A 27043-nucleotide genomic window follows, 5' to 3' on the forward strand; every position below is an offset into this window, starting at 1 on the left:
GAGTTTTTTAACCTTTTTAAGCTCAGCTTTTCTCATCTATAAAACAGGGATGATGATATCTACCTCATGGTGTTATGGTGAGGATTAAAGGAGATAAAGCTAAGAACGTGTCTGACTCATAGTAAGTGATCAAAAGGACTTTGTATCTGGGAAGGGGAAATCAGCAGGCTGTCAGGGAAAGTTTCACTACAGATAAAGCTGGAATCCTCAAAGCATGACCCTGGAGGTAGTTATTCTGGCTACTCAACTCGGTTAGATGTTAAGGATGTTGGTATCAATGAATGTTCCTGCCAGATGAGATGTTAACTGAATCACCAGTGTTCCTTAAAAGGGGCAGGCTGGGTGCAGTAGCTTATGCCTATAATCCCAGCACTTTGGGAGGCTGAGGCAGGTGGATCACAAGGTCAGGAGCTCGAGACCAGCCTGGCCAACATGGTGAAACCCCGTCTCTACCAAAAATACAAAAATTAGCCAGATGTGGTGGCTGGCGCCTGTAATCCCAGCTACTCAGGAGGCTGAGGTAGGAGAATTGCTTGAACCCGGGAGGTGGAGGTTGCAGCGAGCTGAGATCGTGCCACTGCACTCCAGCCTGGGCGGCAGAGCAAGACTCTGTCTCGGGAAAAAAAAATAGTAGAAGCAGGAAAGGAACAAACACTTGCACCTACTATATGCCGTGTGCTTGTCATTCAGCATCTTGTTTAATCCCCAAAGTAACAATATGCTATAGGTAGGTATTGGTAGCTCTATGCTACAGAAGGGAAGCCAAGGCTCACACAACTAATCACGGCGATAATGCCATTAAACACTACTACATCGTGCTACAGTCGTGTACTTACTCATTTAATCCTCAGCAAACCCTATGTGGGAGTTGCCATTATTATCCCATTTTGCATATGAGGAAACTGAGGCACAGGAGGAATAAGTAACTCGCTGAGGTCACACATATTAAGTAGCAGATCTGAGACACAAACAGAAACAAATCTGACCCCAGAGCCCGTGTCCCCTCCATGGCTATGCTGTCCATGAACACAGCAAAGCATCCTTGTGGTGGCCACATCTAACCATAAGATGTGCTGTAAACAGGGCAGTCCGTGAGACGCTGTACACATTAAAAGGAGGGCAGGCTCTGGCTTCGATCAGGCAGCTGGCTCTTTTGGGGTGACTTGAAGGGCACTAAGCCAGCTTCACTGGGCTCTTCTAAACCTTCCTATCTGAGAATACATACTCAGAATACCATTTTTTAGCTTAAGGCTGTTTGCAGTTTGGGGTTTATTAAAATATCCCTTAGCTGGGCACAGTGGCTCACACCTGTAATCCCAGAACTTTGGGAGGCCAAGGTAGGAAGATCACCTGAGGTCAGGAGTTTGAGACCAGCCTGGCCAACATGGTGAAACCCCATCTCTACTAAAAAATACAAAAATCAGCAGGGTGTGGTGGCAGGCCCCTGTAATCTCAGCTACTCAGGAGGCAGAGGCAGGAGAATTACTTAAACCCAGGAGGCGGAGGTTGCAGTGAGCTGAGATTGCACCACTGCACTCCAGCCTGGGTGACAGAGGGAGACTCTGTCACAAAACAAAACACAAATAAAATGTCTCTTAACAGCTGTTAGTCACTGCAAGAATGTGGGTGGCTGAATTTCCAATCTCGCCCTGGCTTTTTCCCCCTCACACAGTTTCGGTAGCAGAGAAGAGAGGAAGATCTTGAAGGTCCTGATGAGGCCAGGTGAATTCTAAGAACCTTGGGCCTCATCTCCCTCCCACTCTGCCCTCACAAGGCTGGCTCAGTCTTCACAGCTGATGTGTAGAGTGTGCGGGAGAAGGTCGGGCTGGGACTCACTCTGGTCAGATCCATCTGTCTCCTCATCTCCAAGGCTGCTGTGATGGGAACAGCAGGAATCTTTTCCCCGCTGTGTCTATCCCAGTGTGGTTATTCAATGTTGGTGGCCTCTAAATGCTAGAAAAGGGACATTTTCTTCCTTGCAGACATCCTGGGATAAAGGAAGACAGTGGTTCCTAAGGGCATCAGACACGGTTGGAGGGAAGGGTGCAGATGGCATATTAGTTTGTGTTGGCTGCCAAAGCAAATACCACAGACCACATGACTTAAAACAGAAATGTATTTTCTCACAGTTCTGGAGGCTGGGAGTCCGACTTCAAAGAGTCAGCAGGGCTGGTTTCCTCTGAAGCCTCTCACCCTGGCCTGTAGCTGCTATCCTCTCCCTGCGTCTCCACGTGGTCATCCCTCTGTGTGTGTCTGTGTCCAAATTTTTTCCTATAAGGACAGCAGTCATATTGAAGTAAGGACCAGTCCATTTTAATTTAGTCACCTTTAAAGGCCCTGTTTCCAAATGCAGTCACATTCTGGATGTCTGGAGGTTAGGGTTTCAACATTTGAATCTTGGAGGGACAGAATTCAGCCCATAACAGATGGTGAGGGGGACAAGCTCCTTCTGCCACTTGCAGAGAATATCAAGATCACATGCACCTGCCAGAGATTCCCCAGGAGAAGGGTTCATCCTTCTACCCCGGAGGATGTCCAGGCCCGGAGTGCCCTGCAGGGCAGAGGCACAGCCGTGGGCTCACTGCTGGTCACTCCAAGATGCCTGGGTGCCTGGGCCGGGTTCAGGTTTGTTTGAACAGGAGACCTGGAAGGGAGCAGAGGCTCCTTCTCTGCTCTGCAGTTACGAAACATACTTAGGGGAAAATCAAACTCCATGCTAATTTAATAGTTATTAATAATTGATAACACCCATTCCTCGAGGATTGTTTGCACAGTGCTTAGAGGCCTGAGAATTGGTGATAATGAAATTTTAGCATAAGATAAAATTGGGTTAAGGGTTTTTCTGCCTCTGTTTAAAATGTTCCTGTATAAAATATTCATTTTAGGTTATAAACTAATAAACAAATATGTCCCCCATATGCTCCCATGTGTGAAAATCTAATGTGATAATGAAAGTAAAAATAGTAATAAACAAATGATAGGAAAATGATCATTTGCTACACAATGAATAAATGATTAGAGTAATAGATTAACATGAAGAACAGGCACAGGGTGGGAAGGGGAAGGGGTTGGCATCTACGGCCTGCTCTGTGGTTTGTGTGGACATGTGACTCGGTGCCAGCAGCTCTTTCCTTTGTCCTTCCAGCAGGTGTTATTAAGCAGTGATGACTTGACAGTTGTCGGGCTGGTCTCACCAGAACCGGGCAGATGCGCTTCGCCTGCGTTCCTGACTCCCCCTCCTTTCCGTCTCTTCTCTTTTCAAATGACGACATAAATGCAAGAGGGGGCAAAAGGTGAAATGCAAACCCTTTGAGTTAGCCCTGATAAAATCTCCTCATTTCAAATCCTGCTGGCAAAGCCGCCTGCAGCCTCTCTCCGCGCCCCTCTGGTCGCTTGTTCTTCTACCCAGTCCCTAGGGATCATGTCCATCAGGGTTCATCCTAGAGCTCCTGCTCTTCTCTATAGCCCATTCTCATAGCCTTAGAAAATGCCTCTACTGACAACTCCTAACTTATATTCCACGCCGAGACCTTCCTCGGAGCCCCAGCCTCACACATCCCGCCTCGCCTCACACACGCCCACGCCCCCCGCCCCGCCACCCCCACCCCCGGCCTCCCCCTCCCGCCCCCGGTCTCCTTGACATCTCTGCTTGGTGACGTGCAGTCTTCTCAATCTCCCTGCTCCTCCCTCTGCCTCAGTAAATGCTGGCCCAGGCTGCTCACTTGCTCAAGACACAACCCCAAGAGGCATCCTTGATGCTTCCTTTTCCCTCACTCCCCATATCCAACCCATCCATGAGTTCTTTCGGTTCCACCTTAAAAATACCCCTGGGGGCCGGGCGCGGTGGCTCACGCCTGTCATCCCAGCACTTTGGGAGGCCGAGGTGGGCGAATGGTGAGGTCAGGAGATCGAGATCATCCTGGCTAACACGGTGAAACCCTGTCTCTACTAAAAATACAAAAAAAAAAAAAAAAAAAAAAAAATTAGCCGGGCGTGGTGGTGCGCGCCTGTAGTCCCAGCTACTAGGGAGGCTGAGGCAGGAGAATGATGTGAACCCGGGAGGCGGAGCTTGCAGTGAGCCGAGATGGCGCCACTGCACTCCAGCCTGGGTGACAGAGCGAGACTCCGTCTCAAAAAAAAAAAAAAAATACCCCTGGGGTCTGCCCACTTCCGTCCATCTTCCCGGTCATCACATGGGTCCTGTCACTGTCACCTCTGGCTGAGATTTGTGCAGTAGCCTCCCAGTGGATCCCCAACGGTCACTTTGCCTGCCCAACCAGCAGTTAGAGTGATTTAGAAAGAATAAGTAGATCACGTAACGCCACTCCCAACCCCAGTCTGCACAAACCTTTTCAGTGAGTTCCTGTCGCACTTAGAATAATACCCAAGCTTCTTACTGCACAGAGACCCTGACTGAGCTGCCCCACCTATCTGTGCAGCCCTGTCTTGACCTGTTCTTCCCTCTCCTGTGACATTTCTGGCTGGATTGATCTCTAACGATCCCCTAGGACTTTATTTAATACTCTAAGTGAGATCTGGATCAGGCACCTCACCATTACCTGGAGCTCTAGAAATCTCAAGCCCTCTCCAGAACTACTGAATCAGGAATCAGGATTTCAGCAAGATCCCTGGGTGATTCAAATGCAAATTAAGGCTTGAGAAGCTCTGCTGCAGCTCAGAGCACAGCAGGCCCTTTCCACCCCAGGGCCTTTGCACATGCTCCTCTTTCCCCGGCTCCTCAAACAGCTTGCTCCTAGGATACCTCTGGAAATGGATGTGATGAACCATGGCTGCTTCTGGGGAGAGAAACATGGAAGCTGGCATTGGGGATGGGAGGGAGAATTACCTTTTATTATATACTCTCATTCATCTTCAAACAAGCCATTTTAACAGCTCTTTTTCAGCCTTCAGTTCTATTTACAGCCACTATGAAAAGTAACTTCCCTTCCTTCCTTGGTGTCACAGTGTCCTTTGTTTTCTCCATGGTGTTCATCATAATTTGGTGATCGTGATGTTTCTTCGCTGATGTCTCACTTCCGCCATCAGCATGCAGGAAGTGAAGATGTTGTCTTGTTCACCCCCCTGCATCCACCAGCTTTAGATCCATGCTGCACACAGGAAGCTCTGAAACGCTGACAAAATGAGCTTCTCTGAAATCTTACATTCAGATGCTCCTCCCTGCCCCTTCCGTCCCTCCATGCAGTGCACCTACTAATTTGCTCCCAGGACTCCTGTTTCATACCCCCGAGGGGCTTGGGTCCTGATGGCTCTGCTCTTATCTTCCAGCCTCCTTGGTTTGCATTTGTTCTGTGCTGCTTTCTTCTCTGGCTCCCACACACAGAGCAGTTGACCTCACCTCAGCCTAACTGAGAGAAATGAAAGTCATCAGAGGCAACGCGCTCACTTGCCTGCCACAAAGCCCACAAACCTGTCCACGTTTGCTGCTGTCTTTTTCTCCCTTCCATTTGCTAACGTGCCACTGCTGTCTTACTGAAAGTGCTCTGATCTCACTCCTCCAGTGGTGCTGGTAAACGTTTCACAACTGGCTCTCTGGGAATAAATAGGTCTGATTTGAGGAGTTTGCTGGTTTCTGTGGTGTAAATACTCCCATCACAGCCAATTGCAAGCCACCAATGAGATAACACTACACGCAGAGTTGGAAGAGACGCATAGACGTGAGTGATTACATAGCATTCTCGCTATAGGGACACAATGGATGGACATTATCTCAGGGGAATAGATTGGTAGAAGGTAGCAAACTAGGAAGAGATGAGTTTTCAGTATTTACTGCTTTGTTTCTAATGTAACCTATTTAACTGTGAGTTTTCATCATTTAATTTTTGACACTGGCTGTGTTTGGCGCCTGGCTCAGAAAATTCCTGCAGATTTCACAATCGGCTCTCCCGCCTGTGGTCATGCCTTGCAGCCGCTTTTCCACCCCCACACAGCTCTCATTCACCAGTCTGGCTTCTGCCCCACATGCCAAGGAACCTCTCCCACCTCCTTGTTGCTGACTTCCCTCTTACCTTCCTGGATCCCCATGGGTGTGGGACTCTGGGACCACCTACTTCTCCAGCTTCCACAGCCCTGCAGAGCCTGGCTTCTGCCTCTCCTCTGTCCGTATGCTCCTGCTCTCTGTCCTTCCTCAATTCCTCTCCTCCATCCATCCCTCAGTGTTTCTGGCCTCAGCCCTGGCTCCCTTTGAACTCTCTCTGGGCAACTTCAGCCATCTCCCCGCCCCATGATCCTCTTCTCTCTGTGGGTGACACTCCATTCTCTATCCCCAGCCCAGCTCTCTCCCAGGCTCTGGCCCACAGCAGGCGCTCACGGTGCATCATGGCTTCAGTGAACACGTGAAGGAACGGGTCGCTGAAACTATCCCTTGTCCCCTTCTCACTGGCCCCCAGTCCATCCTCCACATTTATCCAAAACCCATCTTTCTCAAATGCAAGTCTTAAGCACCACTTTTGAGCCTCTGGGAGACGGCTGCAGTGGCTCAGGGAGGCCGGGCTGGGGCCAGGCTGGCGAGAGCAGAGGTGCACAGACCTGGATACATTGATGGTGGCTTGTGGAGGGGAACCCACAGACAAGGGCACACGCCGAATGTGGAGGGCAGGTGGTGATTCCCGGGTGCCTGGCACAGGCATCCAGGCGGAGACAAAGCACTCACTGAAACAGGGACTTTGAGCCATTTCTGTTCTAACTTCTGACACCAAGTGTGTGGGTTTTTACCTCACACTAACCAGTTCTCCAGCTCTCCCGACACCAACTGGGTGTCCTACGATTCAATTCAGTTTTGATACTATCCATCAGCCTCAGGTCCTACAGGTTAAGAGCTCTGTCCTGCAAGGCTGCCCCCACTTCAGAGGCCAGTTGCAAGGCCTAGGCCTCCCAGATGTCTGACCAATGGACTATAAACCAGTGGTTCCCGCAAACTCCTCCTCAGGTGTAGAACAGCTCACAGAACTCAGGAAAACATTTTACTTACACTTACTGGTTTATGATTAGGATGTAACTCAGGGACAGCAGATGAAAGGACTGCCCTGGGCAAGGCATTGGGGTGACTGCTGCGGAGCATCCAGGCGCTCTCTGGATGCGCCACCATCCCAGCACCTCCCTGTGCTCTCACCAGCCCGGAAGCTCTCCAGCCCTGTCCCTGAAGAGTTTTGTGGAGGTCGCATCCCTTAGGCATGGCAGATTAAAACACTGGGCATTGGTATGTACCTCAACCTCCAGTCCTTCTCATCTCCTTGGAGGGGAGACGGGGGAGCTGAAAGTGCTAACCCTGTAGTCACAAGGTTGGTTCCTACCTGAGGCTCTCTAGGAGCTCACTATAAACTCAGGTATGGTTAGAAGGAGCTCATCTTGAATAACAAAAGACATTCCTCTCACCCTTACCTCTTAGGAAATCCCAAGGCTTTTAGGGTTTTGTGCCAGAACCAGGGTGGAGAATCAAATATATCTCTTATGATATGATAATGTCACAGGGACTGTCATAGGAAGATCAGATTTGTGTGCAGGGGAGGTGTCTAGGTGTACAGGTGCCTACTGGACTTCCAGAGACCAGGGGAGGAGGCACATGGCGTTCAGAACAGGTCTGGGAGGAAATAAAGGTGGGAGTTGTTAGCATACAGATGATAGTAATGTCACATAGATGAAAACAAAAATTTTCAGCAAGTTTTCATGGATTTTAGAATAAATTCTAAATGCCTAAGCATGGTCTCCCACAACGCCCCCGCCCCTCAGCTCCCTCTTGCTCTTGGTTTGGGTCTCAGCGCCGGCTCCCCTCCTCCACCCTCCCTTGCCCCTCCCCTTCGTCCACTTCCTGCAAGATGGTGGATGCCATACCTGCCTTGGGTGGTTTGGGCTGCAATACCGAAATACCACAGACTGGGTGGCCTGTAAACAACACGCTTATTTTTCACGGTTCTGGAGGTTGGGAAGTTCATGATTAAGGGGCAGATTTAGTGTCTGGTGAGGGCCCAATTTCTGGTTCACAGATGGTGACTTCTGTCTGTGTCCTCCCATGGTGGAAGGGGCGAGGTGGCTCCCTGGGGCCTCTTCTTGTAGGAACCTATCCCATTCATCAGGGCCCCACCCTCATGACCTAACCAGCTCTCAAAGGCCCCACCTCCTAACACCAGCACATGGGGGTTAGGTTTCAACATAGGAATTTGGGGGGACATCAACATCCAGACCTCAGCAGGGCTTCTCCTGCTTACTCCAGCAGATCCTCTGGCAGCGGTGACTGCCATGTGCCCTGCATGGAAGGGCCGTTCTGTCTCTGCCCCAGGACTTGCCCAACTCCTGTGCTCAGTGAGCTGAGAGCCCACTGGGGGCGGGGACATCCTTGTCACTCTCCCCGTGTTTCCTCAGTGCTTCAGTGCCTGGCTCATGGTAGGTGTTCAGTGAGCATGTGTCCGAAGAAGACATTATGCTGTGAGCTCTCTGAGGCTTGTGAGCCGGCCCCAGGGAATGCAAGTCCAACTGTCATTGGTGTTGGAGGTAACTGAACACCAAGTCCTGGCCAGTCTCTCCTGGATGCTATGCACTGTGTTCTCAGGGAGGCAGGAGGACTTGCAGCAGATGCCAGGGACATGTGCCCATTTCTTCCTCCCACGTCAGCCTCCCCTTTTCCGGCCACATTTCAAACAGGTCTCAAAAGCCTGACCATGCCATGTAGCTTTTCCAAACCCACCTTGAGTAAACACACAGCTGCTGCCTCTCACCCACTGAGCTCAAATCTATCATCATTTGTGTATTGTGCACTCATGTATGGTTTGGCTACATGCAACAAGGTGCCGATCTGCCTCTTCATGGAAGCATCGAGGGTCTTGGACCACGAACTGCTCTGGTGAGACGACGAGAAGGGGACATTGGGACTTAGCAGTTGGCACAAGGCCTCCTGGAGCAATTCCAGGACCCCTCTGGGGAGTTACAACGGTGGTGACAGGGAAGATTTACCATCTGGGACTGTGCTAGGTGCCAAGCGGAGCAGAACTTGTCAGGTTCCTGGAACCGAGTTTTAACGATTCCAGTCAAGCAGGAAATGTCTGTGCCTGTTCTTTGCTAAGCTGGATTCCTCGCTCACTAGGCATCAAGGTGCCTGCGGAGTACCCTAGGCATGAGAAAGGTCTCGGGAGGCCAAGAGTGCCTGGCCTGCCCTCTGGCCCCATCCCAGGTCACACTTGGGGTCCCTGTAGGCTGCTCACTGGTAATGGAGGAAGCCATCATGGACTTGGGTCCCATCGGGGTGGCTCTCGGAGAAGCCCTGCAGAACTGTGGTTTTGTTTTAATGAGGGTAGAAGATTCTAAAGTTTATCATGAAAAACCCCATGACCACCTGTGTTTTAGAGACTTTGGTGACTTCAGAGGCCTTGAAATACAATCCCAGAGAATAAGAGTCAGCTTTGGACATGTGTGTTTGCATGTGCGTGCGTGTGTGTGTGTTTTGGTGGGGGATTCCTAATTCTCACCCCACTAGCCGTCCTCCTGGGCTGGAAGCCAGCCTTGAACAGGCAAGGGTGGGTTCTTACCTTCCTCAGAGCTGGCTGAGAACCACAGAGGCAATTCCAAGTCAAATTAAACCCAGAGCCTTGTTCCAGCTTCTGTGTTTAAAGGGAAAGTCATTGTACATTTCTCCTGGATGCCCTCCTGCCCCCAGAGTCTCACTCCTGTGTCTGAACAGTGGGTGACTTCTCTCAGTGAACACGCTTTTGTTGATCATGATTTGCCAATCTGTTTCTGAAGTGGGGGGAAATTATAGCTGGTAAATTCTCAGTCTAGACAACACACAATGTCACTTCACAATAAAATGTGTGAGGACAGATAAGATAGTTATTGTCCTTGCAACATTAGAGATCACCATTAGGTGGTATATTAGTCTAGGTTCTCAGAGAAACAGAACCAATAGCATATAGATATACAATTATGTACCATATAACAATGTTTTGGTGAATGACAGGCCACATATACAACAGTATTTTTATTGTGCCTTTTCTCTCTCTCTCTTTTTTTTTTTGAAATGGAGTCTCTCTCTCTGTTCCCCAGGCTGGAGTGCAGTGGGGTGATCTCAGCTCACTGCAACCTCCGCCTCCTGGCTCCTGGGTTCAAGCGATTCTTTTGCCTCAGCCTCCTGAGTATCTGGGACTATAGGAGTGCACCACCACATCCAGCTAATTTTTGTAATTTTAGAAGAGATGAGGTTTCCCCATTTTGGCCAGGCTGGTCTCAAACTCCCAACCTCAAGTGCTGGGATTGCAGGCATGAGCCACTGCGCCCAGCCTTAGTGTGCCTTTTCTATGTTTAGATACACAAATACTTACTATTGTGTTACGTTGCCTAGAGTATTCAGTACAGTATCATGCTGTATAGGTTTGTAGCCTAGGAGCAACAGGCTATACCATAGAGCCTATAGGCTTGTTTAAGTGTGTTCTATGATGTCCACACAATGACTTAATTGCCTAACAATGCGTGTTTCAGAATGTATCCTCATTGTTAAGCAATGCATGACTGCATATGAAGAGATTTATTATACTGTATTGGTTCACATGAGTATGGAGGCTGAGAAGTCCCACAATCTGCTGTCTGCAAGCTGGAGACTCAGGAAAGCTGGTGGTTAGTTCAGAGGCTTAAGAGCTGGAGGGCCAATGGTGTAGATTGAGTCTGAAGGCCTGAAAAGCAGGAGCACTGCGGGAAGATGGCAAGCATCAGACAGAGAGATGGCAAATCCTCCCTCCTGCTCCATTTTTATTCTGTTTGGGTCTTCAATAGATTGGGCAATGCCTACCTGTATTGCTGATGGCAATCTGCTTCACTCAGCCCGCTAATCCAAATGATAATCTCTTCCAGAAACACCCACACAGACAAATACAGAAATAATGTTTAACCAGCTATCTGGGCAACCAGTGACCTAGTCAAGTTGAAACATAAAATTAACTATCACAAGTGTCATGGTAGCTTTTTTCCCTCTAAGTAGCTGAAATAAAAGTTAGACAATGCCTATTGTACCCTATTACAGAATGAAGGAATGAAGCCTACACTCTTTGGCATCCTGAAAACAAAGTTGCCAGCCAGGTGTGTCCCTGCGTCAGCACTGGGAGCTGTTTTTCATTCCCCAGGTCCAACCCTGTCATAAAAGCACAAGCTGAACAATTAACAATTTGCAGATGATATTTAAGCAGTGCCTTAGAGGGGAAAAAAAAAGAACAACATGCCCTTTCTCTTCTGCTTTTAGTAACATTCTTGGTAACATATTTATGCATTTTGTACAGAGGACATAAGTAAATATCGTGGAAAAACACATTTTATACCTTCCCAGGCCTTAATAATCATGGCAGTTATCAAAGACCCAAGAAGGCCTCAGCAGTAAATCATGTGGCTTCAGAAATGCATGAATAAATCTGTAGTCAAGGCTTTGCAGAGGAAATGTGAACTACAAATCAATTGGCCTTAGACAATTCATTTATTTAATTTGTCCTTTGGATTTACAAAGAGACCCAATTAATTTAGAGATGCTCCCACTGGCACTTGCTGCTCTGGAGGGCCCCTCGCTGAGAATATTGAGTTCCTGGAACCAATGACTCACATCGTTTATTTCTGTGCATTGTGCTCAGCCCCTGGAACCCAGCTTTCCCCATTTTAGAAGGTCAAGGGATTAACCTGTTCAGCATTTTATTTATTTATTTACTTATTTGAGTCTCACTTTGTTGCCCAGGCTGGAGTACAGTGGTGCGATCTCAGCTCACTGCAACCTCCACCTCCAGGCTTCAAGTGATTCTCCTGCCTCAGCCTCCCAAGGAGCTGGGAGTTACAGGAGCCCACCACCACGCCCAGATAATTTTTGTATTTTTAGTGGAGACAGTGGTTCACCATGTTGGGCAGGTTGGTCTCAAACTCCTGGCCTCAAGTGATCCACCCGCCTCATCCTCCCAAAGTGCTGGGATTGCAGGTGTGAGCCACCGCATCAGGTCCTTTCAGCATTTTAAAGGGAACTCATTACCTGAATTGAGATGCTAAAAGGACTTTGCCCCAAGGGAGAACTCTTCAAGCTGACAGCCTGGCTTGGAAAACATCCACTGGATCACCAAATACTGACTGAGGCTTAAAGAGAGTTCTAAGAGCCTTTGTTGGGAACACCAAGCCCAGAACCACTCAAGCCAGTGTGTGTTTGGGCTCAGAACTCTCCTGGAATGATTCACCTCACTCTCAGTGCAGCTGAGGTTGTTGACGTCACTCTTAACTTTCCAGGCGGTTAAATTATCAATCATACTAATACACAGGGAGAAAGGAGAAAACAGTTCGGCCTAATGGATTAATGATGTTCTTTTGAATACCCCCTAGAATATGAAGAACTGAAGCTTTCCTCAAGATAACCTTTAGGAAAAGTAACAGCTTCAAAGAGAAGAACCAAGATAAGCAACCCAAGGTTGGTTCCCAGGGAAAGGAGAGAGGATTCAAGATGTGGACGTCTCAGAGCACCATGTCAGCACAGTGCTTCCAAGAAACAACAGTAGGTTGACCCAGTAAAGGTGCAGAGAACAAGAGTTCTTGAAGATTATTGGTTAGACTGAAAATTGAAATGTGACATGATTTTGAGTATTTACTGGAGTATAAGAAAAAAGAATCCATGTGACTTTGATGCTTTGAACTGATTTAGTACCAGTGAATTATATTTATTTCTCCAATCACACTACTTAGTTCTGCAATGACTAATATTTATATAATTAAAATAATGTAAATATTGTTTCTTGGTTTGCAATTTTTAGAATCAACTTCTGGCAGAGCACCAAAGGCCTAGTTAATTTAAAAAACAGAATACAAACATTATAATATGGGTGCCGTGAAAGTAACAGTAGCATTAATAGCAGTCGGGCAAAGATGGGGAGAAGGGTAGGGTGAGGAAGGAATAGCAAGATCCTCATGTTGCCAAGGGGAGGCTCAAGAGGAACGGTCTCCTGTTAATGGAAAAAGAAACAGCAAAGTTATAAAGGGAAACAAACCGATGGGAAAGACTATTAATATATGTTGATAAAAGACAAGTCTTGGAGGGTTGCGGAGGAAAGAGTGTAAGAAAACAGCCTGTTGCAAGGCAAGAGTAATGCCACCTGAAGTGAAATCACCATCAGGATCGATGTTTGACTCCTGAACACCAAGGTGTTCCTGCAGTCAGGCCAAGAAACAATGCCTGTAGCATAGATAACCCCTTATAAAGATGCTTATCTAACTTCCCCAGTGGTCACACATTTTGCAGGAGGGTCTGAGATGTGACCAACAGTACATGTTTTACCAAAAGCAGCTTGCTATATAAAGACTACTTTCTGGAGGGCAAGTACAGGAATCAACCGTCTCTCGGCCACCAGAGATATTGCTTCTGTTTGTTAGTTCCTATTAAATGTTTCTTTCTTTCTTGGCTAGATGCGGTGACTCATGCCTGTAATCCCAGCACTATGGGAGGGTGAGGTAGGCGAGTGTCACCTGAGGTCAGGAGTTCAAGACCAGCCTGGCCAACATGGTGAAACCCCATCTCTACTAAAAATACAAAAATTAGTCAGGCTTGGTGGTGCACACCTGTAATCCCAGCTACTTGGGAGGCTGAGGCAGGAGAATCACTTGAACCCAGGAGACGGAGGCTGCAGTGAGGTGAAATCATGCCACTGCACTCCAGCCTGGGCAACAGAGTGACCTTTTTTTTTTTGAGACAGGGTATGACTGTGTTGTTCAGGCCGGAGTGCAATGGCATGATTATGGCTCACTGCAACCTCCGCCTTCCAGGCTCAAGTGATCCACATCAGTCTCCCAAGTAGCTGGGACTACAGGCATGCACCACCATGCCCAGCTAATTTTTGTATTTTTGGTGGAGATAGAGTCTCACTATGTTGCCCAGGCTGGTCTCAAACTCCTGGGCTCAAGGGATCTATCTGCCTTGGTCCCCCCAAAGTGCTAGAATTACAGGCATGAGCCACCACGCCCAGCCTAAATGTTTCTTTCTAAGAAATTGGATTTGTTAGTCTCTTTCCTCTACCTCTCAGCTCCTCTGGCCTCTGGGGGTTGGTTTACCTGCTTATCACAGAAAAAAGAGGTAATGTAAGACAGGAAATTTCATTTTTTAAAAAAAGTGTTTTAATTTTTAGTTTTTTATTTTTTGAGATGGAGTCTTGCTCTGTCACCCAGGCTGGAGTATTGTGGCATAATCTTGGCTCACCGCAACCCCCACCTCCCAGGTTCAAGCGATTCTCCTGCCTCAGCCTCCCAAGTCTCTGGGAATTACAGGCACCTGCCACCATGCCCAGCTAAGTTTTGTATTTTTCCTGGAGATGGAGTTTCACCACGTTGGCCAGGCTGATCTCAAACTCCTGACCTCAAGTGATCTACCTGCCTCGGGCTCCCAAAGTGCTGGGAGGAAATTTTCTCATGTTTCATGGTTGGGTGAGGGAGTCTCAATAGATTAATATATCAATAAATAGAGTTATAAGCCTATGTTACGTAGAATTATGTGTGCATCCACTCAAAGAATACAGAAAATAGTTAAATGTGGTTATCCTGGAGAGCAGGACTCCTTCATGGAGAGCAAGGCTTTGCTCATTTAATATTATTCTATAGCAAAGGAATCAGTTAACTATGGCCCACAGGCTGGCTGCCTCTTTTGTAAATAAAGTTTTATTGGAACACAGTCACACTCATTTGTATAAATATGTGGATGTATGAGTGTATGGATGACTTTGTGTTGATAATGGCAGAGTTGAGTAGTTGTGACAGAGACCACATAGCCTAAAATATTTGTCATTTGGCCTTTTAAGAAAAAATTTGCTGACCTCTGCTATAGACTATGATTTAAAAAAAAAAAAAACCCATATGTATGCTTTATCCTGATTTTAAAAAATTAAAGTGGGGGGTAAGTCTAAACTGCCCACTTTTCAAAGCCTATTTCCAAACCACTGTAGACTTGAACTCTAGGTTATAAAACCTCCACATAACTTCTTTTCATTCCTAAATTGTCTCTAGTCACATGTATTTGATCCTGGAACTGGAATATTCACCATATTGTTCTATTTAATATTTCCAGCTCTCAATAATAACAACAACAAAAATGTGGCATACAAAAAACCATGAAAAGCACACTCTGAAGAGATGAAGCAACCATTGGAACCAGACTCACATATGACACAGATGTTGGAACTATCAGACATTAATTACCATTAATATGTTAAAGGACCTAAAGGAAAATGTAGACAGTATGCAAGACCAGACAGGTAATTTCAGCAGAGAAATGGAAACCATTATAAAGAATCAAATGGAAATACTAGAAACAAAACACAGTAATGGAGATGAGATGTGCTTTTGATGGGCCCATCAGTATAATTTGTAGAGCTGAGAAAAGAATAAGTAAACTTAAAGATATTACCCAAACTAAAATGCAAAGAGGAAAAAAGCAAAAAAAACTCAAGACAGTACTGATAATCCAAGAACTATAGGACAATATCAGAAATATCAGACAGTCTAACATAAGCATAATTGGAATTCCAGAAGAAGAAGAAAGAGAAAATTAGGCAGAAAACATATCTGAGAAAAATAATGGCTGAGAACTTTTAAAAATTAGTGACAGCTTTATGCAGTGGCAGTATCATTACCAATGAGGTTTATCTGAGGTGTGATTATTGCTAATTGAAAACTTTTCCCAATACTCCACCATGATGACTTGAAATATAGTCAGCGTTGGCAATTTTTGACAGTCTGTACAGACACTGAACTTTATAGTTAAAAAAAAGAAAAAACTTAGAGACACAGAATCAAAGACCTAAGAATACCAGAGCACACCAGCAGGATAAATACCAAAAACAAAGAAACAAACATACCTGCACATATCATATGTAAATTGCTGTAAATCAAAGACAAAGAGAAACTCTTGAAGGCAATCAGAGAAAATAAACATGCTATCTATTGAGGAACAAGGATAAGAATTACAACAGACTTCTGTCAGAAACCATGCAAGCCAGAACACAATGGATTAACATCTTTAAAGTACTAAAAAAAAAAAAAGGCTGGCAATCCAAAATTCTATACCTACTTAGAATATCCTTAAAAAGATATGAGAAGTAAAAACCTTCTCAGGCAGATAGAGATTGAGGAAATTCACTGCCAATAAACCTACTCTACCATAAATATTAAAGGTAGATCTTTAGGCCGGGTGCGGTGGCTCATGCCTGTAATCCCAGCACTCTGGGAGGCCAAGATGGGTGGATCACAATGTCAGGAGATCGAGACCGTCCTGGCTAACACGGTGAAACCCTGTCTCTACTAAAAATACAAAAAAAAATTAGCTGGGCATGGTGGCAGGTGCCTGTAGTCCCAGCTACTTGGGAGGCTGAGGCAGGAGAATTGTGTGAACCCAGGATGCAGAGCTTGCAGTGAGCGGAGATCATGTCACTGCACTCCAGCCTGGGTGACAGAGCGAGACTCTGTCTCAAAATAAATAAATAAATAAATAAATAAAAAATAAAGGTAGATCTTCAGGGAGAAGGAATATGATAAATGTCAAAAAAGCATCAAAATAAAATAAATAAAAGCGAAGTAAAACATTTTTTATTTATTTATATTTCCTCTAAAAGATAACTGTTAAAAGCAAACATAGTAACAATAGAATATGTGTTTATAACATATGGAAAAGTGAAATGTATGGCAAACAAGGCACAAGAAATGGGAAGGAAGAATTGGAAATATATTTTTATAAAACCCTTACAATAACTGTGGAATTGCATAACATTATTTGAAGGCATACTCAGATTATTTTAAAACGTATATTTTAAATGCTAGAGCAAACACTAAAACTTTTTTTAAAGTATAAATGAGATAAAATTGAGTCATAGAAATACTTTAATAGAGGGGATATTCAGTATTGATATATTAATAGAAGAGATAAAATTGAATCATAAAAAATACTTCCAGTCTGGGCAACACAGGAAGACTCTACCTATGAAAAAAAAATTAGCCACCATGATGGCACACGCCTGTAGTTTGGGAGACTGAGGTGGGAGGATTGCTTGAGCCTAGGAGGTCGAGGCTCCAGTGAGCTGTGATTGAGCTACTGCACTCCAGATTCAATGGCAGAGTGAGACACTCACAAAATAAAATAAAATAATAGAAAAGTAAACACAGAGAAGGTTGTAAAAGAGAAAAAAACAACAAACAACAAATATAACAAATAGAAAACAGCTAGTAACATGGTAAGTTTAAATCTGACCATATCAATAACCATTTAAAATATGAATGGTCTAAACATGCCAATTAAAAGACTATGACCGAATAAAAAAGCTTGCCTCAACTTTATGCTGTCTATAATAAACCCACTTTAAAGATAAGACATACATACATTAAAAGTAAATGGATGGAGGCCGGGCATGGTGGCTCATGCCTGTAATCCCAGCACTTTAGGATGCCAAGGCGGGCAGATCACTTGAGGCCAGGAGTTTGAGACCAGCCTGGCCAACATGGCAAAATCTCATCTTTACAATTAAAAATTAAAAAAAAAAAAGAAAATGGGTGGAGAACTGTACACTATGCAAACACCAGCCAAAAGAAAGCTGGAGTAGCTGTATTAATTTTAAAGTAAACTTAAAACAAGGAAGATAATCAAGAATAGAGGCATTATATAGTAATAAAGGGGTCAATTATCCAAGAAGACATAACAGTTCTCTACCTGTTTGCACCTAACCACAGAGGCTTCAAAATACCCAAGACAAAAACTGATGGATTTGAAAGGAGAAATAGAGAAATCCACAATTACAGTTTGAGAGTTCAACACTCCTCTTTCAGTAAATGATGGAATAAGTAGGAAAAAATCAGTAAGGATATAAATGACCCAAACAACACGATCAACCAATTTGGTCTAATTAACATTTATAGGACTTTTCACCCAACAACAGCATTTCTCAAGTGTACATGGAACATTAATTAGCCAAGAACATTTGCCATATTTTGGGCTACAAAATGCCCATGTAAAGGCAATATTCCGTACAACATGTAGTTGTGGTCTGATATGTAGCTGAGAAGAGCAGGTTTGGATAGTTTCAAACAAAGTTCCTCTTTTCTTTTACCTGTCTCCGTCTTTCCATCTCTGCTGCCCTTCCACTCCCACTAAGAAACCCTGCATGGAAACATTCATGTAGCTGATTACCTTCTTTATTAATCCATTCGATAGACATTAGCTAGACACCTGCTGTGTACCAGGTGCACCACCATGCTGACGACTGACTGGGTGTAAAGTAAAAGACGGCATTGCCAGGGCTGGTGAGTGCCTTGCAAATGAAGACTGCAGCCTTCTCCAGACTGAATCAAAGCAATGTCCTGAGAAGGAGGGAGGGGCACAGAGACTGAAGGTATTGGAAACTAGGGAGAGCGAAGAGAACTAAAAATGGAAGGTGATTCTTTTTCTTTCTTTCTTTTTTGTTTTTGGAGACAGTCTCGCCCTGTCACCCGGGCTGGAGTACAGTGGCACGATCTCAGCTTACTGCAATCTCTACCTCCTAGGTTCAAGAGATTCTCACGCCTCAGCCTCTGGAGTAGCTGGGATTATAGGCACGCACCACCATGCTGGCTAATTTTTGTATTTTTGGTAGAGACGAGGTTTCACCATGTTGGCCAGGCTGGACTGGAACTCCTGACCTGGTGATCCACCCGCCTCAGCCTCCCAAAGTGCTGGGATTACAGGCATGAGCCACCACACCCAGACTCTTTTTCTTAATAAAAAGCTGTCTGCCACAAGTATCAAAAATAAGCTTGCCTTATTTGTGGCTGACCACAAAGGCTCAGAGTTGGTGGGGCCCAAGAGGTCACCTCTCCTACCCCAGACCCAGAGAGGCAACCGCAATCCTAAATGTAGACCACACTAGACTTGTATGTTAATCAGGACTGCCATAACACAGTATCCCAGACTGGGCAGCTTAAACAAGAGAAATTATTTTTTTCATAATTCTAGAGATTGAAAGTCAAAAATTAAGGTGTCAGCAGGGTTCATTTTTTCTGAGGCCTTTCCTTGGCTTGTAGACGGCCACCTCTGTCTTCGTATGGTCTTCCTTCAGTGTGTGTCTGTGTCTTAATCTCCTTTTCTTCTTGGTACACCAGTCATACTGGATTAGGGCCCACACTAGTGACTTCATTTTACTTTGATTACCTCTTTAAAGATCCTGTCTCCAAATACAGCCAATTATGAGGCATTAGGTTTAAGACTTCCACATATGAATTTTGAGGGACCCAATTTAGCCTATAGTATAGCTCTGAAGCCCAGCATCCCATGGGAAGAGATCATAGAGAGAAGAGAGCTCTGAAACCCTGCTATGGCCAGTGCAGAGGTGTCCAGTGGATACACAGAACTGTTGCCTGTAAGGGCAGCAGCTGCTGGGACCCAGGTCCCCTGCAGTCACATTCAGGGTCCCCATTGATCCAAGACATATCTGTCTCTAGCCAGTGCCAGGAAAGCCGGCTCTGATCTTGGCCACTGTGAGTTTAGTGCCCAGCCCTATATCTTTTGTAAACTCCTCATTTCAGCACCATTGGTGGACAGTGCTCTGAGAGGACAGGGCAATTTGAGGCAGAGGCTCCGATGGGCTGCCCTACACCCAGCATTATGGCGGGCGTCCAACCACTGCCTCCTGCTCTGCCTCGTGGGAGCCTGGGCAGCCCGCACTGGCGGAAGCACCTGATTCTTACAGATGAGATGGTAAGTGGGGCGGCAGGGGTAAGTGATGAAAACAATCCCTCCGCCCCCTCCTTGGGAGAGATGGAGAATCTAAATATAAAGGCTTCTGCTCTTGAAAGATTGAGTTGAAAGATAATGCAATTTTGCATTATCCTAAGTTTGACAGCAGAATTCTTATTCCCATGGGAAATCTTTCAGGAGCACCTTGTTCTTACTGGATAGTGAGCTCAATATTGAATTTCAGTTTTTCTGCGAGTGGAATAGCAGCTGTGAAACTGGGCGTTTGGCAGGGAGGGCCACTCAGGCTACAAGGCCTGCAGGTCTGGAGGCCTCTGGCCTGCCTGCACACCTTCAGGGTGCTCTCTGGAGAGACGGGACTCCTGGGGCACACCCTAACCAACAGCCCGGCTGCTGCTGTTTCTAGTCACCCTCTGGACGTCACACACACCTCTCTTTTCTTTCCATGCGAATAAGGAAAATTTCCCAATAGAGAAGGCAGGAAGGAAGCTAGACAATGCATAGAAAGCAAATGTCACCCAACACGCATGTGTTCAGCCTGCATTATTTCTGCTATTTGATCTAAAAACACCTTTTCACTACAGATTATTTCCATCAGTCAAGGGATAAATATTTCCCTCCACACAGGAATTCAACAGAACCAACTGAAGGGCTCAGGGGTGGGGTTGGGGAAGCAGATGTGTACGGGGCCCAGAAGGGCTGTCTTCTGACTGGCTGGTTCTGCATGGCTGCCTTCTGGTAATAAAAAGCTGTCAAAGCATTCTGGACAATGACATTCTACATAAAAGCCTAGTTGGAAGACTTTCTGAATGATTACTTCTTGGTAATAAATAGCAAGAAGAGCACTATATAAAATGCCCCTGCCTTAGATAGTACCTGTTGTAGTTCTAGATGCAGAGTGGCTCCAGGCTGGAGAGGCCGCTTAGTTCAGACTTCCTCCGAGGGTGAGGATCCATGTAGCATCCTGGAGGGGTGAGGTCCTCCGCCAGCCTGCACCCTCAGGTGCCAGAGAGCTCACTCCTGACCAGACATCCTGTCCTGCACTGAACAGCTCTCACAGTTAAAACATGTCTTTCTTTGTCCTCTCAAACATTCATTTATGGTCCTGGTTTGTTCCCTGTGGCGTTATACAGAATGAGTCCATTTTTTCTTCCTCTTTCCTTCCAACAGATGCTGTCGAAACCTCTCCTCCCTCCCCTGGGTCCCTCTGAGCTAAGCTGCTCGCTTCTGTGAAGTCTCACCCACAGGAGACTTTCTCGCCTGCCATCCTGGTTGTCCTCACTTGAACCGTCTCTAGAAGTTAAGGATTTGTATGGGGGGTGGGGTGTGCATATCACTTCCGCCTACATTCCAGGAGACAGGACTTGATTATAGGCTTAGGCAGATGTGTGTGTTGGGTGGGAGGGGGCTGAGGCTGGTGATGCGGTTCCCAACTGGGCATCTGCTTCCAGAACAACTCCATACCATGCGAGGGGACCACAGGTGTTTGAGGTATGCCTCCAGCTATCTCTGCTGCACAGCCTGAGACAGCCTGCCGTTCGGGAGGTGTTAAATAACATTTTCTCATACTGTTCTTATGCTTATATTCTTAACCCCAGCTAAAATGTTAACTTTAAAACAAGTAAGGATTTTTCACTTCACGATCCAGAAAAATAATATGAAAAACCTATTGCTGTGTAACAAATTATCCCCAATCGTGCTGACTTAATAATACATGCAGTTTCAGTGGGTCAAAGTTTGGGAGCACCGCCGCCGGGCAGTCTGATCTGAGGTTTCTTGTGAGGCTGCTGTCAGTGTGTCAGCTGGGTTGCAGGCCTCTGAAGGCTTGACAGGCGCTGGCGGGGCCCATTCCAAGGTGGTTCACCCACTTGGCTGGTGGGAGGCCTCAGCCACCAGCACCAACTTGCTGGCCATCGAGCTGTGTGGGCATCTCCACAGGCTGCCTGAGTGTCCTCGAGATACAGGGACTGACTTCCTTCAGAGTGAATGGTCCAAGAACATGCAAGGCAAATGCAGCTGTGTCTTTCATGGCCTAGCTTCAGACAGCACATATCTTCCCATCTGCTAACTGTTCTGCAGTTAGAAGTGAGCACTCTGTCTGTCCCACACTCAAGGGAAGGGGAATTAGGCTCCACATGTTGAAGAGAGGACTGCCACGGCATTTGTGGACATACTTTGAAGTGCCTAAAATATTTCCATTTCAAACCTCCTCTATAGAAATATTTTTCTGTCTTTTCCCCCAGAATCTAATATAATAATTGCTGTCTTTGAATTTTTTTCCTCAGTTTTCCATTTAACAGTGATGCAAATCTAGAGCCCACCTCACTGGCTGCATTTTTCTTAAAATGTCAGGGGTACCTCTATTTGCTCCCTGTTTTTTCTTCTTCTCAATGACTCTCTGCCTATGAAATAGACGAGTACCCCCTCTGAAGTGTGCACAAAGAAGTCTGGGTTGTCCTCATGTGGGCAGCCTCACCCAAGTCAGAAATGGTGATGGTCTCAGGGACAGGCTTATCCAAACCTGGATGGAGTATGGAGGAGGACTCTCTTCAGGGCCATTTGCATTGTCAGTCCTATAAGATGGATTTTTTTTTGAGAAGCGTGGCAACTCAGGATGAATGGAATCACAAGAACCATAGATCCTGTTGCTGGTGGTTTTAAGCACTCATCAAAGCATGGCCTTGAATGAGGTGGAGAACATTTTACTCATCACATTCTCCTCAGTGGGATGACTCTATTTGTTCTGAAGACATTCTCTGTTAAGCAGCTTGGAGTGATGTATGAGGGAGAGCCCAAGGCAGGCCTGATGTGCCTAAGACAAACAAGGGAAATTTGTCCTGCTAGGCAGGGGGAGCTGTGGGACTAGGAAGCTAGGGAGGGCCATGTCCCTCAGGATGCGTCCCCTCCTTGTGAACCTAGTCCCAATTATTTAACGGGTTTGACCAAGACACAGAATGCAGATACACATGGAGTTATTCTGCAGACTGCTGAAGGGGCCAAGTTCTGGGGAAAGAGATCAAAACTTCCAAGAATGCACAAGTTCCAAGTGCAAAGTAGACAGTAGAAACAGAAGACCCAGGAACCAGTGGGAAAGCTTTGGATTTCCCAAGCATAGAATCTGCTGGCATGCAAGTTGATGTTACCTTGCTCTTCAGGGGAAAGGAGACTCCTGGGGTATCAATCATATATATGGGCTGTCAGAGCGCTGTACACCCAAATAACGTCACACACCCTTCTCCATGAATAACAAAGCTCTGCACTAACACTCAAGCCAGGGTAAGGAAAATGGGCCAGTGTCCACATCTAGCCTGGGCAAGCACATGACCATGTCATCGTTACAGTGGCTCCCCCTTATCAGCTGGATCAAAACGTGGGGCTCCTATTTCCAGGAACAACAAAAGCAGCCTGCAGGTGTGGGTGCTTCATCCTTGTCTGAATCTCTGGACGGCGAGGTGTGCTTCAGAAAGACCTGCTTCAGCAATTTTCCCTTCTCTCCTACAAGTCTATTCCTATCCACATGTAAACCTGCTCTTGTATCAAATGAATAGGAAAATCTTCTCTTGCCCCCAGCTACTGCCATTTCTTCTGCTCCTATTCATGTATGAGTAAAATTTCTTGGAAGTTGGTTATAGCTGATGTAGCTACAGGCTGGCCAGCTTTGATCTACTCTACCTGTGCCTCCACCCCCACTTTTCCACAGAAAGCGCCCTTGTCAAGCCACCTATGGCTTTTGTGTTCCCAAGCCAATGGCCGCTCTTGTTCTCATCTGGTTGGATCTCTCAGCAGATCCCACTCTCAGCAGCAGATCCCACTCTCAGCAGCAGATCCCACTCTCAGCAGCAGATCCCACTCTCAGCAGCAGATCCCACTCTTAGCAGCAGATCCCACTCTCAGCAGATGCCACTCTGAGCAGATGCCACTCTCAGCAGATCCCACTCTCAGCGGGTCCCAATCTCAGCGGATCCCACTCTCAGCAGATCCCACTCTCAGCGGATCCCACTCAGCAGATCCCACTCTCAGCAGGTCCCTCTTGACACTGCTGATTCTTCCCTCTTCTTTCCAACACTTTTTCTTGCCTCGCTCTTGCTTTCCCTCTTCCTTCACAGACCCTTTTAACAACTCTAGATCCCTAGTGCAGGAATGTCCTAGGATCAGTCCTCCCACCCTGTTCTCCCTTGTCTAGACCCCTGAATTCCCATTCTATCCAAATGCTGATGACCTGCAATTGTATAACCTGATATTTCCACTTAGATGTCTAATGGGAATCTCAGATTTAAGATGTCCAAACTGAACTCCTTTCTGTGAATCTCACCCTCCACGCCCATTTCTGTGTTACCACGACTCACCTAGAAGCTCCAACCAAAAATCTGGGTGTCATCTCTACCTCCACCCTTTCCTTCTCATACCAACCATATCAAACCCACCTGCATGTTGGATTTGATGCTAACTTTATTATTTTTGAGATGGAGTCTCATTCTGTTGCCCAGGCTGGAGTGCAGTGGTGTGATCTTAGCTCACTGCAACCTCTGCCTCCCAGGTTCAAATGATTCTCCTGCCTCAGCCTTCCTAGTAGCTGGGATTACAGGCATGCATCATCACACCTGCCTATTTTTTTTTTGTATTTTTAGTAGAGGCAGGGTTTTACCATGTTGGCCAGGCTGGTCTGGAACTCCTGACCTCAGGTGATCCACCCGCCTCAGCCTCCCAAAGTGTTGGGATTACAGGCATGAGCCACCGCACCCGGCCTGACGCTACCTTTAAATTGTGGTTTGAATCCATCTACTTCTCTCCACCTCTAGCATTACCTTAGACTAGGATACCATGATCATTTTTATAATTAGATCACTTCAAGCAAACCTTTCACTAACCACCCAATCTCACGTACTCCTTCAACCATGATCAAGACCTTCTGTTTTAGACTTGTCATTGAACTTGTTACTATTTTTACTTGGGGTTTTGTGGTATGTTTTATATTTATTTATTGTCCCCCCCCCATACCCAAATAAGACAGGTGTGGCACAAGGTTAGCCGGTTACTTGTTTGTTCATCAGCTGTCCCTAGGCCCTCATAGAATGCAGGCACTACAGCGTCACCTGAATGAGGTGAAGGAATGAATGAAAATACCACATAGTTGAGGCAGGTGCTCACGATTTAAAATTATAAATGCCTCACCCTCCCTTTTTCCAGTCTGTCTAAGGAATTAAAGGATGAGGTGTCCCTAGGACATAAGAACCCCCAAGGTCAAGTTCAGTGCTCTCATGTCTGGGTTGTCTTGGAGACCACAGATTCACCACTGCACCAGTGCTTTTTATTTTTAAATTTTTTTTTTCTGAGATGGAGTGTTACTCTGTCGCTCAGGCTGGAGTGCAGTGGTGTGATCTCAGCTCACTGCAACCTCCGCCTCCCGAGTTCAAGCAATTCTCCTGCTTCAGCCTCCTGAGTAGCTGGGATTACAGGCACCTGCCACCATACCCAGCTAATTTTTTTGTATTTTTAGTAGAGATGGGGTTTCACCATGTTGGCCAGGCTGGTCTCAAACTCCTAACCTCAAGTGATTCGCTGCACCAATGCTTTTCAAAAATGGGGATGTTGGCTGGGTGGAGTGGCTCATGCCTGTAATCCCAGACTCTGGGAGGTTGAGGCAGGAGGATTGCTTGAGCCCAGGAGTTCAAGACTAGCCTAGGCAACATAGTGAGACCCCATCTCTACAAAAAAAAGAAAAAAAAAAATAGAAGATTAGCCAGGTGTGGTGGTGCACATCTGTTGTCTCAGCTACTTGGAAGGCTGAGGTGGGAGGATTGCTTGAGCCCAGGAGCTCAAGGCTGCAGTGAGCTGAGATTGCTCCACTGCACTCCAGTCTGGGGGCAGAGCGAGACCCTGCCAATAAAATAAAATAAATAAAATATAAAAATGGGAATGTTACTCGAAGGTAAGTGTTTAAAAGCATGGGCCTTGGAGTTACTTTCCAGGTGCATTACCTGCTGTGGGATCTTAACCTCAATGTGCCTCAGTTTCCTCACCTGCAAAGTGGACATAAGTACTTACCCTCAAAGGACTGTGCAGAGGATTCTAAATTACATATGAAATACAGAGCAGTGGCTGGCTCAGTAATTGTTCCCCCGTCTTTCTTCTTAGGAAAACCAGGGCTGGTAATTCCTTGCAGGCTTTTACCATCTCTGCTGCCACTCTGGACTTCCGACATCCCCAAATTTCGGCCAACGTCTCAGCTGGTTACGACAGAAGGGTCACCATCTCCATGCTGAAAGTGGCAACTGCAGGGCCACACCCTAGTGAATTCTCCCAGTGTCCTAAAAATGGCACCCTTCTAACTCACCAGGCGTCAGAGAGAATTAAACCAAGTCCTCAAATACACAGAGAATATCAGCATCTGCTTGAACAAAACCAAACCAAATACTTTTGATCTTGCAGTGAAATCTGCTGCCTCAAAACGGTTCATCTGGTCATCTGCTGAGGAGAAATGATGGTTTGGGGGTAATAATAGCCAACATAATTTTTGCCAGTTTCAACAATTCACAGATGCCTCGGCTTTGGAAGCAAGGCTAGATGGATGGAGTTCTTGTGTTAGAGCATATTCACCATGGAATTCAGTATTGACATTCTCTAAGAGAATGCAATTAGTAAATCAATTCGGTTGGGAAAAAAACTGACCCAGCACTTTCTCAGTGAAGGTAGGCTCAATCAATTTGTGTAGTACTAACAGCTAGAAAAATAATATTCATGAAGATGGAAAATACAATAAAAGTAGCAAGGCCCTAGGGTATATAAAATCAAATTATAGTATATCATGAAGTTGTACTGATTCTGATGGCTAAATGCCCCAGCTATACGTACTCCCATGGAGATTACCTTGTTCAAAGGAACAAATTGGAACTGTTTTAAACAGTAAAGAGGCATTATGTAACCAAGACAATTCTGAGATTTCAAATATGTTTTCCTTCTGCTGGTTTTCCACATTCCACATTCCACATTCATGGGTCATACTGGCTGATGCACTGGCAACCCAGCTTTCAACAGAAATATGCAGGTTCAATTGATTAGATGCTAAAGAATGATAACTTCTAAGGAAATTTTATATATTTAGTATGTCGTACTAAATAGATGAAAAGAGTTAAAACCCTACATTACCGTCTGTCTTCCAAAATTCTCACTGGGGGAAAAAAAACCCTCAAAAACTCAAATTCCACAATTAACCCAATTCAGAATTTTAAATGAGGCATGTATGAAGCAAAACCCTATTCATTGCATTTAACTCAGCACTGGAGGATGTTCTCTAAATCTGAGTAGAAATAACATTTACACTTAGCACAGAGG

At 45.9% G+C, this 27043-nt stretch overlaps 1 long non-coding RNA gene and 1 other non-coding gene across 5 annotated transcripts; one reads left to right on the forward strand and one right to left on the reverse strand.

Annotated features, from left to right (window-relative positions):
* Positions 1–2986: 2986 nt before the first annotated feature.
* Positions 2987–10410, reverse strand: LOC129057500 (uncharacterized). 4 transcript variants are annotated; one of them, XR_010136209.1, is made up of 6 exons: positions 10326–10410; positions 9537–9608; positions 7399–7597; positions 5213–5366; positions 4847–5124; positions 2987–3254 (listed from the first exon to the last, which is right to left on the reverse strand). It is a non-coding gene; the product is annotated as an uncharacterized LOC129057500 (long non-coding RNA). The 4 variants fall into 4 exon arrangements; XR_008522070.1 differs by having other exon boundaries at positions 4847–5132; XR_010136208.1 differs by having other exon boundaries at positions 4847–5366.
* Positions 10411–15602: 5192 nt separating this feature from the next.
* Positions 15603–15741, forward strand: LOC112132231 (U4 spliceosomal RNA). Its single transcript, XR_002914026.1, has one exon. It is a non-coding gene; the product is annotated as a U4 spliceosomal RNA (small nuclear RNA).
* The last annotated feature ends 11302 nt before the right edge of the window (positions 15742–27043 follow it).

The sequence above is a fragment of the Pongo abelii genome, chromosome 12, assembly GCF_028885655.2.
Source record: "Pongo abelii isolate AG06213 chromosome 12, NHGRI_mPonAbe1-v2.0_pri, whole genome shotgun sequence".
Taxonomy (NCBI): Eukaryota; Metazoa; Chordata; class Mammalia; order Primates; family Hominidae; genus Pongo; species Pongo abelii.